Source organism: Salmo trutta, chromosome 25 (assembly GCF_901001165.1).
Source record: "Salmo trutta chromosome 25, fSalTru1.1, whole genome shotgun sequence".
Lineage (NCBI taxonomy): Eukaryota > Metazoa > Chordata > Actinopteri > Salmoniformes > Salmonidae > Salmo > Salmo trutta.
Window position 1 is genome coordinate 5,723,945 of NC_042981.1, and position 11,954 is coordinate 5,735,898.

The window sequence follows — 11,954 nt, forward strand, 5'->3', positions numbered from 1 at the left end:
GAGAGAGAGACAGAGAGGGGGTGGGGTAGAGAGAGAGAGACAGAGAGGGGGTGGGGTAGAGAGAGGGCGAGGGGGTGGGGTAGAGAGAGAGGGCGAGGGGGTAGATAGATGGGGTAGAGAGAGGGCGAGGGGGTGGGGTAGAGAGAGAGGGCGAGGGGGTAGAGAGATGGGGGTAGAGAGAGAGGGGGTGGGGTAGAGAGAGGGCGAGGGGGTGGGGTAGAGAGAGAGGGCGAGGGGGTAGATATATGGGGTAGAGAGAGGGGGTGGGGTAGAGAGAGGGGGGGTGGAGAGAGAGGGGGAGAGGGGGGGGAGGGGTAGAAAGAGAGGGGTGGGGGGGTGGAGAGAGAGGGGGAGGGGGGGGGGTAGAAAGAGAGGGGTGGGGGGGTGGAGAGAAAGGGGTAGGGGGGGAGGGGTAGAAAGAGAGGGGTGGGGGGGTGGGAGAGAATTGTAGACAGACAGAGAGATGAAGAAAAAGAAAGAGGAATCATACGTATACAGTCCTCATTTGTATTTCTTCCAAACTTGTAATTACATTGATGATAATGAATGTCTCACCTATTTAATCGATAATGTATATCTCACCTATCAAAACAATAATGTATATCTCACCTATGTATACTTTACCATAAAACTAGTTCCCTATCAGGTACAAAGTAAGAAGCTCGGTGACACTATCCTAATGCAGAGCGACGCTAATGGATCAAGGACTGTTTTTGTGTTTTAAGCAAAAAGAAAGCGTCATTAAAAACATTGGCTGACATCTTGGAAACCATAGCGCTACAGACAGGGATAGCCTTAGGGTGCCTGCAGAGGACTGTAAACAGCAGTCCTCCGTGTGTGTGTGTGTGTGTGTGTCAGCAAGCTCTCACAGTCTCACTGCAGAATTAGACGTTGATCCACGTTTCTCCAAACGTCAAATTTCGAAGTTGTTCCAAATGTCAAATGTAGGTTCAGAGTTAAGGTTTAGGATAGTTAAAACATACATTTTAGGCACTCATTCCTAAATGGTTAAGATACGGGTTACATTTACATTTGAGTCATTTAGCAGACGCTCTTATCTAGAGCAACTTAAAGTAGTGAATGCATATATTTGCTAAGTTTTTTTTTCTGTGCTGGCCCCCCGTGGGAATCGAACCCACAACTCTGGCGTTGCAAACACCATGCTCTACCAACTGAGCTACAGGGAAGGCTAAGGTAAGGTTTAAGGTAAGGGATAGGGTAAGGGTTAAGGTTTGGGATAGGGTAAGGGTTAAGGTTTGGGATAGGGTAAGGGTTAAGGTTTGGGATAGGGTAAGGGTTAAGGTTTGGGATAGGGTAAGGGTTAAGGTTTGGGATAGGGTAAGGGTTAAGGTAAGGGTTAAGGTAAGGGTTAAGGTAATGCTTAAGGTAATGGTTAAGGTAAGGGTTAAGGTTTGGGATAGGCTAAGGGTAAGGGTAAAGGTAATGCTTAAGGTAATGGTTAAGGTAAGGGATAGGGTAAGGGACAGGGTAAGGGTTAAGGTTTGGGATAGGGTTAAAACTAACCACCACTGTGATCAACCATTTATGCCCATCCAACACCCCCATCCCTACCAGTTCTTACGTTCTCACGCACACACACACACACCCACACCCACCATGTAGTAACCCAAAAAGCATTAAACAAATCAAAATATATTTTATATTTGAGATTCTTCAAAGTAGCCAGCTTTGCACACTCTTGGAATTCTCTCAACCAGCTTCCAACAGTCTTGAAGGAGTTCCCACATATGCTGAGCACTTGTTTGCTGCTTTTCCTTCAGTCTGCTGTCCAACTCATCCCAAACCATCTCAGTTGGGTTGAGGTCGGGTGATTGTGGAGGCCAGGTTATCTGATGCAGCACTCCATCACTCTTCTTCTTGGTCAAATAGCCCTCACACAGCCTGGAGGTGTGTTGGGTCATTGTCCTGTTCAAAAACGAATGATAGTTCCACTAAACGCAAACCAGATGGGATGAAATATCGCTGCAGAATGCTGTGGTTGCCATGCTGTTTAAGTGTGCCTTGAATTCTAAATAAATCACTGACAGTGTCACCAGCAAAACACCCCCACACTATCACACCTCCTCCTCCATGCTTCACGGTGGGAACTACACATGCAGAGATCATTCGTTCACGTACTCTGCGTCTCACAAAGACACGGCGGTTGGAACCATAAATCTCACATTTTGACTCATCAGACCAAAGGACAGATCTCCTCCGGTCTAATGTCCATTGCTCATGTTTCTTGGTCCAAGCAAGTCTCTTCTTATTATTGGTGTCCTTTAGTAGTGGTTTCTTTGCAGCAATTCGACCATGATTCACACAGTCTCCTCTCAACAATTGATGTTGATGTGTCTGTTACTTGAACTCTGTGAAGCATTTATTTGGGCTGCAATTTCTGAGGCTGGTAACTCTAAATAACTTATTCTCTGCAGCAGAGGTAACTCTATGTCTTCCTTTCCTGTGGCGGTCCTCATGAGAGCCAGATTCATCATAATGCTTGATGGTTTTTGCGACTGCACTTGGAGAAACTTTCAAAGTTCTTGAAATTTTCCCCATTGACTGACCTTCATGTCTTAAAGTAATGATGGACTGTCGTTTTTCTTTGCCTATTTGAGCCATAATATGGACTTGGTCTTTTACCAAATACTGTTGGGCTATCTTCTGTATACTACCCCTACCTTGTCACAACACAACTGATTGGCTCAAACGCATTTAAGAAGGAAATAAATTCCACAAATGAACTTTTAACAAGGCACAGCTGTTAATTGATATGCATTCCAGGTGACTACCTCATGAAGCTGGTTGAGAGAATGCGAAGAGTGTGCAAAGCTGTCATCAAGGCAAAAAGGGTGGCTACTTCAAAAGATTTTCAAATATAAAATATATTTTAATTTGTTTTACACTTTTTTGGATCACTACATGATTACATATATGTTAGTTTATAGTTTTGATCGTAAAAATAAAGAAAAACCCGGGAATGAGTAGGTTTGTCCAAACTATTGACTGGTACTGTATGTAATGCTAGATTTTTCTCTCTACCAGGTCTCACCGTCTCATGTCACAATTAGACGTTCATCCATGTTTCTCAAAACGTAAAATTTCTAAGTTTAAGTAATAAGGTTAAGTATTAACTCTGGATGGTTAAGGTTTGGGGTTAAAGTTATGAGATATACAGTGGGGGGAAAAAGTATTTGATCCCCTGCTGATTTTGTACGTTTGCCCACTTACAAAGAAATGATCAGTCTATAATTTTAATGGTAGGTTTATTTGAACAGTGAGAGACAGAATAACAACAAAAAAATCCAGAAAAACGCATGTCAAAATGTTATAAAATGATTTGCATTTTATTGAGGGAAATAAGTGTTTGACCCCTCTGCAAAACATGACATAGTACTTGGTGGCAAAACCCTTGTTGGCAATCACAGAGGTCAGACGTTTCTTGTAGTTGGACACCAGGTTTGCACACATCTTAGGAGGGATTTTGTCCCACTCCTCTTTGCAGATCTTCTCCAAGTCATTAAGGTTTCGAGGCTGACGTTTGGCAACTCGAACCTTAAGCTCCCTCCACAGATTTTCTATGGGATTAAGGTCTGGAGACTGGCAAGGCCACTCCAGGACCTTAATGTGCTTCTTCTTGAGCCACTCCTTTGTTGCCTTGGCCGTGTGTGTTTTGGGTCATTGTCATGCTGGAATACCCATCCACGACCCATTTTCAATGCCCTGGCTGAGGGAAGGAGGTTCTCACCCAAGATTTGACAGTACATGGCCCTTCAAATGATGCGGTGAAGTTGTACTGTCCCCTTAGCAGGAAAACTCCCCCAAAGCATAATGTTTCCACCTCCATGTTTGACGGTGGAGATGGTGTTCTTGGGGTCATAGGCAGCATTCCTCCTCCTCCAAACACGGCGAGTTGAGTTGATGCCAAAGAGCTCCATTTTGGTCTCTTCTGACCACAACACTTTCACCAGTTGTCCTCTGAATCATTGAGATGTTCATTGGCAAACTTCAGACGGGCATATATATGTATTCTTGAGCAGGGGGACCTTGCGGGCGCTGCAGGATTTCAGTCCTTCACGGCGTAGTGTGTTACCAATTGTTTTCTTGGTGACTATGGTCCCAGCTGTCTTGAGATCATTGACAAGATCCTCCCGTGTAATTCTGGGCTGATTCCTCACCGTTCTCATGATCATTGCAACCCCACGAGGTGAGATCTTGCATGGAGGGAGATTGACAGTTCTTTTGTGTTTCTTCCATTTGTGAATAATCGCACAAAATGTTGTCACTTTCTCACCAAGCTGCTTGGCGATGGTCTTGTAGCCCATTCCAGCCTTGTGTAGGTCTACAATCTTGTCCCTGACATCCTTGGAGAGCTCTTTGGTCTTGGCCATGGTGGAGAGTTTGGAATCTGATTGATTGATTGCTTCTGTGGACAGGTGTCTTTTTTACAGGTAACAAGCTGTGGTTAGGAGCACTCCCTTTAAGAGTGTGCTCCTAATCTCAGCTCGTCACCTGTATAAAAGACACCTGGGAGCCAGAAATCTTTCTGATTGAGAGGGGGTCAAATACTTATTTCCCTCATTAAAATGCAAATCAATTTATTACATTTTTTACATTTTTTACATTCTCGATATTTTTGTTGTTATTCTGTCTCTCACTGTTCAAATAAACCTACCATTAAAATTATAGACTGATCCTTTCTTTATCAGTGGGCAAACGTACAAAATCAGCAGGGGATCAAATACTTTCCCCCCCACTGTATTACTGGATTTGAACTTGTGACCTCAGAGACAGACGTTTACACCCATCCACAAAGCTGTAGGAAAACCTAAGGCTACTTGATGATAATAGCACTCACTGTTGCCCCTAGTGGCCCGTTTTGAAGGCATCTCCGATGTCCTCAGGACATGCACAGACGGTCCAATTTTGAAGTCACTCTTGAGTGATCTGCCTGGTGTCATCTAGTGCCACAGCATCATCGGCCATCTTCAATTAGATCATAATTAAAAAATACAATACATCAGAAACAAGCATAAATTTAAGCAGATAAACAATTCAAACTTATTATAAATCCCTCTTTGGACTAGTCTGTTACAACACTGTATATATACATAATATGACATTTGTAATGTCTTTATTCTTTTGAAACTTCTGTATGTGTAATGTTTACTGTTCATTCATATTGTTTATTTCACTTTTGTATATTATCTACCTCACTTGCTTTGGCAATGTTAACATATGTTTCCCATGCCAATGAAGCCCCTTGAATTGAATTAGAGAGAGAGCGAGAGAGAGCGAGAGAGAGAGAGAGAGAGAGAGAGAGAGAGAGAGAGAGAGAGAGAGAGAGAGAGAGAGAGAGAGAGAGAGAGAGAGAGAGAGAGAGAGAGAGAGAGAGAGAGAGAGAGAGAGAGAGAGAGAGAGAGAGAGAGAGAGAGAGAGAGAGAGAGAGAGAGAGAGAGAGAGACATAGAGAGAGACAGAGAGAGAGAGACATAGAGAGAGAGACATAGAGAGAGAGACATAGAGAGAGAGACATAGAGAGAGAGACATAGAGAGAGAGACATAGAGAGAGAGAGAGACATAGAGAAAGAGAGAGAGAGAGAGAGAGACAGAGAGACAGAGAGAGAGAGAGAGGTTCCCATCAAAAAATGCTTGTGTAATATATTTACACAGAAGTCACTCTGGATGTTAGAGATAACCTAACTAACTAACTTTAGATCCTAAATACACAGACGCACACACACACCATCCTCTTGTGTGTGTAGGGGGTCAAAAGGACGATTAGCACGCTACTGTAATTAGTGACCACTCCCCTCTGATCAATAGGTCATCTGAGGGAGAAAGGGAGGGAGGGAGATAGAGAGAGGGACACACGAACACACACAAAATACAAAAATACACACACACACACACACACACACACACACACACACACACACACACACACACACACACACACACACACACACACACACACACACACACACACACACACACACACACACACACACAAAGATATATGGCTTGTGTGTCTGTGTGTTTGTGCATGTGTGCGTGTGCGTGTGCGTGTGCGTGTGTGTGTGTGTGTGTGTGTGTGTGTGTGTGGTGAAATTCCATGAGCCAATCCAGAAACAGAAAGGTTCACCATTGCTTTAAAGGAACACAAAACAAGTATTGTAACATTATGAGAAAATAGATGGTGGTCTTTCTCAGAGAGATATCTGTGGTCTTTCTCAGAGAGATATCTGTGGTCTTTCTCAGAGAGATATCTGTGGTCTTTCTCAGAGAGATATCTGTGGTCTTTCACAGAGAGATATCTGTGGTCTTTCTCAGAGAGATATCTGTGGTCTTTCTCAAAGAGATATCTGTGGTCTTTCTCAGAGAGATATCTGTGGTCTTTCTCAGAGAGATATCTGTGGTCTTTCTCAGAGAGATATCTGTGGTCTTTCTCAGAGAGATATCTGTGGTCTTTCTCAGAGAGATATCTGTGGTCTTTCTCAGAGAGATATCTGTGGTCTTTCTCAGAGAGATATCTGTGGTCTTTCACAGAGAGATATCTATGGTCTTTCTCAGAGAGATATCTGTAGTCTTTCTCAGAGAGATATATGTGGTCTTTCTCAGAGAGATATCTGTGGTCTTTCTCAGAGAGATATCTGTGGTCTTTCACAGAGAGATATCTATAGTCTTTCTCAGAGAGATATCTGTAGTCTTTCTCAGAGAGATATCTGTGGTCTTTCTCAGAGAGATATCTGTGGTCTTTCTCAGAGAGATATCTGTGGTCTTTCACAGAGAGATATCTGTGGTCTTTCTCAGAGAGATATCTGTGGTCTTTCTCAGAGAGATATCTGTGGTCTTTCACAGAGAGATATCTGTGGTCTTTCACAGACAGATATCTGTGGTCTTTCTCAGAGAGATATCTGTGGTCTTTCTCAAAGAGATATCTGTGGTCTTTCTCAGAGAGATATCTGTGGTCTTTCTCAGAGAGATATCTGTGGTCTTTCTCAGAGAGATATCTGTGGTCTTTCTTAGAGAGATATCTGTGGTCTTTCTCAGAGAGATATCTGTGGTCTTTCTCAGAGAGATATCTGTGGTCTTTCTCAGAGAGATATCTGTGGTCTTTCTCAGAGAGATATCTGTGGTCTTTCACAGAGAGATATCTATAGTCTTTCTCAGAGAGATATCTGTAGTCTTTCTCAGAGAGATATCTGTGGTCTTTCTCAGAGAGATATCTGTGGTCTTTCACAGAGAGATATCTGTGGTCTTTCACAGAGAGATATCTGTGGTCTTTCTCAGAGAGATATCTGTGGTCTTTCTCAAAGACATATCTGTGGTCTTTCTCAGAGAGATATCTGTGGTCTTTCACAGAGAGATATCTGTGGTCTTTCTCAGAGAGATATCTGTGGTCTTTCTCAGAGAGATATCTGTGGTCTTTCACAGAGAGATATCTGTGGTCTTTCACAGAGAGATATCTGTGGTCTTTCACAGAGAGATATCTGTGGTCTTTCACAGAGAGATATCTGTGGTCTTAATGAGAGTCTTAATGAGTCCCAATGGTAGTCTTTATGATTCTTAATGAGAGTCTTTATGAGTCTTATTGAGAGTCTTTATGAGTCTTATTGAGTCTTTATGAGTCTTATTGAGAGTCTTTATGAGTCTTATTGAGAGTCTTTATGAGTCTTCATGAGTCTTAATGAGAGTCTTAATGAGAGTCTTACTGAGAGTCTTTATGAGTCTTCATGAGAGTCTTACTGAGAGTCTTTATGAGTCTTCATGAGAGTCTTAATGAGAGTCTTAATGAGAGTCTTACTGAGAGTATTTATGAGTCTTTATGAGTCTTTATGAGTCTTTATGAGTCCGATTGAGTCTTATTGAGAGTCTTACTGAGAGTATTAATGATAATATTTATATGCCTAACACTTAAGGTCCACTGTTTGCTGCTCCAACAAGTGATATAAATGTAATATACATTTAATATAGAATACATTTCATGTTTCCCCCAACATGATTAAAATGGTTTGCTCCAACACTTCAAATCTGGGACTAAAGTTGAATACAGAAACCATGGTTAAAAACATTTGTGTTTTTTGACAAATGTTGTTTTTACCCTTCCCCAGCATGATCACAACATGTTGAGTTTCTGAAGTAACATTGAAAATACACCTTGTTTGAGAGAGTATCTTGGATAAGTCAATAAAAATCTATCTAACTGGTATTTCACCTAAACCAAACAAACACGTGTAGTCTCATGAATGACATCTTTCTATTAAAAGGCAACATGGATGCAACTACTCTGACTGGCTGAAATGTTCCTTGGGATTTTGAAGAAGATCAATTTAATTGAACATTAATTGAGTTTTTCTTAAAGAAGAGCATCGCTGCTACGGTAAATAAATAAATAAATAAAAACATCACAGATTCTTTTCTTATTCTCACAAAGGTCACGTCAGCTTTTCAAAAAATAAATAATAGTTTTCTTTTGGTTTTTATTAATTTGAACCAAATACTATTATGCTTTTTAATAACTTATAAGATCTGTTGAATGTAGCTTTGGCATTTCATACTGAATGGAGGGACATATTGGTGTGTGTGTGTGTGTGTGTGTGTGTGTGTGTGTGTGTGTGTGTGTGTGTGTGTGTGTGTGTGTGTGTGTGTGTGTGTGTGTGTGTCTGTCTTCAATGAGAGCAGGAGGTAGTCACACACAGATGCTGTTTTTTGTGAAATGACCATCTTTTCAATTTGCATATGAGGTCATTAATTCTCTCGGCCGTATTTTTAATGAGTAAATGGAAACAGAGGAGGAGGAACGGCTGTATTCACAGAGACAAAGATGTGTGTGTGTGTGTGTGTGTTTGTGTGTGTGTTTGTGTGTTTGTGTGTGTGTATTCAGAGAGACAGAATGCGTTGTAAATATATTCTGTAATTATAGATCTGTGCTTGTTAATTATCGACCAGTGAGCAGAGCAGAGAAGAGAGAGAGAGAGAGAGAGAGAGAGAGACAGAGAGATAGATAGAGAGAGAGAGAAGCCAGTTTTGTAAAGACTACTGCCCAAAACCCAGACAGCCATTTAAATCACAATGTAACAGCTACAGGAGGAATCTGAGAAAAACACACTGAATTAATCACATGAGATTACAGAGAGGAAGAAATACACATGTTCTTTTATTCTTCACACCCACTATACATATACACTGAGTGTACAAAACATTAGGAACACCGTCCGAATATTGCGGTGTACCCCTCCCCCCTCCCCCCCTCCCCTCCCCCCTCTCCCCTCCCCCACCCCCTTTTGCCCCCAGAACTTCCTCAATTCGTCAGGACGTGGACTCTACAAGGTGTCGAAAGCGTTCCACAGGGATGCTGGTCCATGTTGACTCCAACGCTTCCCACAGTTGTGTCAAATTGGCTGGATGTCCTTTGGTTGGGTGGTGGACCATTCTTGATACACACAGGAAACTGTTGAGCGTGAAAACCCCCAGCAGCGTTGCAGTTCTTTACACAAACCGGTGTGCCACATCACCCACATAGTTCTGACCAACATTTTGGTTCTGACCAACATTTTTTCACATACAAATCCATCTGTGGATAACCGCAGATCACCTTGCATTGAGCGATAGTCCTGGTTCTTTGAGCCTGTGTGAATTAGGATGTAATATCTGAAACCTCTTGAAGCTGGGATGTCCCTCGTACCATTTCATACACACATACACACACACACACACACCTGCACACACACACACACACACACACACACACACCCGCGCGCGCGCACACACACACACACACACACACACACACACACACACACCCGCGCGCACACACACACACACACACACACACACACACACACACACACACACACACACACACACACACACACACACACACACCGTAACTGAGATTAGGAGTTAAAGTTTAAAGCAAAATCAATACCCTCAAACAAACCACTTACAGACACTGTGTGTGTGCATGTGGGTGTGTGTGTTTATTGATGTGTTGTTTTCTCTGAGAGGCTACGCGTGGAGGTACAGTATAGGCTTGAGCACGAGGATTGACCACTGTAGTTCAGTGGATAAAGATGTCAAGAGAGGAGGAGAGGAGGCGAGAGGAGGCGAGAGGAGAGGAGAGGACAGGAGAGGAGAGGACATGAGAAGAGGAGAGGAGAGGACAGGAGACGAGAAGAGAGGACACGAGAGGAGAGGAGAGGAGAGGAGAGGAGAAAAGAGGACACAAGAAGAGAGGACACAAGAAGAGAGGAGAAGAGGAGAGGAGAGGAGAGGAGAAGAGAGGACACAAGAAGAGAGGAGAGGAGAGGACACGAGAAGAGAGGAGAAGAGAGGAGAGGAGAGGACACAAGAAGAGAGGAGAGTAGAGGAGAAGAGAGGACACAAGAAGAGAGGAGAGTAGAGGAGAAGAGAGGACACAAGAAGAGTGGAGAAGAGAGGAGAGGAGAGAAACAGAATAACAACAAAAAAAGAGTGGAGAGTGGAGAGGAGAGGCGAGGAGAGGAGAGGAGAAAAGAGGACACAAGAAGAGAGGACACAAGAAGAGAGGAGAAGAGGAGAGGAGAGGAGAGGAGAAGAGAGGACACAAGAAGAGAGGAGAGGAGAGGACACGAGAAGAGAGGAGAAGAGAGGAGAGGAGAGGACACAAGAAGAGAGGAGAGTAGAGGAGAAGAGAGGACACAAGAAGAGAGGAGAGTAGAGGAGAAGAGAGGACACAAGAAGAGTGGAGAAGAGAGGAGAGGAGAGAAACAGAATAACAACAAAAAAAGAGTGGAGAGTGGAGAGGAGAGGCGAGGAGAGGAGGGGAGAGGAGAGGAGAGGAGAAGAGAGGACACAAGAAGAGAGGAGAGGAAACGAGAAGAGAGGAGAAGAGAAGAGAGGAGAGGGCACGAGAAGAGAGGAGAAGAGAAGAGAGGACACAAGAAGAGAAGAGGAGAGGAGAGGAGACAAGAAGAGAGGACACAAGAAGAGAGGAGAGGAGAGGACATGAGAAGAGAGGAGAAGAGAGGGAGTGGAGAGGACACGAGAGGAAAGGAGAGTGGAGAGGAGAGGCGAGGAGAGGAGGGGAGAGGAGAGGAGAGGAGAAGAGAGGACACAAGAAGAGAGGAGAGGAAACGAGAAGAGAGGAGAAGAGAAGAGAGGAGAGGACACGAGAAGAGAGGACACAAGAAGAGAGGAGAAGAGAGGAGAGGACACGAGAAGAGAGGAGAAGAGAAGAGAGGAGAAGAGATGAGAGGAGAGGAGAGTAGAGGAGAAGAGAGGACACAAGAAGAGAGGAGAAGAGGAGAGAGGACACAAGAAGAGAGGAGAGTAGAGGAGAAGAGAGGACACAAGAAGAGAGGAGAGTAGAGGAGAAGAGAGGACACAAGAAGAGTGGAGAAGAGAGGAGAGGAGAGAAACAGAATAACAACAAAAAAAATCATGAAAAACGCATGTCAAAAATGTTATGAATTGATTTGCATTTTAATGAGGGAAATAAGTATTTGACCCCCTCTCAATCAGAAAGATTTCTGGCTCCCAGGTGTCTTTTATACAGGTAACGAGCTGAGATTAGGAGCACACTCTTAAAGGGAGTGCTCCTAATCTCAGTCTGTTACCTGTATAAAAGACACCTGTCCACAGAAGCAATCAATCAATCAGATTCCAACTCTCCACCATGACCAAGACCAAAGAGCTCTCCAAGGATGTCAGGGACAAGATTGTTGTAATGCCCTGGCCATAGAGAGGGGTTTTTGTTCTCTATTTTGGTTAGGCCAGGGTGTTACATGGGTGGGCGTTCTATGTTTATTTTTCTATGTTGGTTTGTTTCTTTGGTTGGCCGTGTGTGGCTCTCAATCAGGAACAGCTGTAGTTCGTTGTTGCTGATTGGGAGTCATACATAGGCAGCCTGTTTTTCCTTTGGGGTTTGTGGGCGATTGTTTTCTGTGTAGAGTTAATCCTGACAGGACTGTT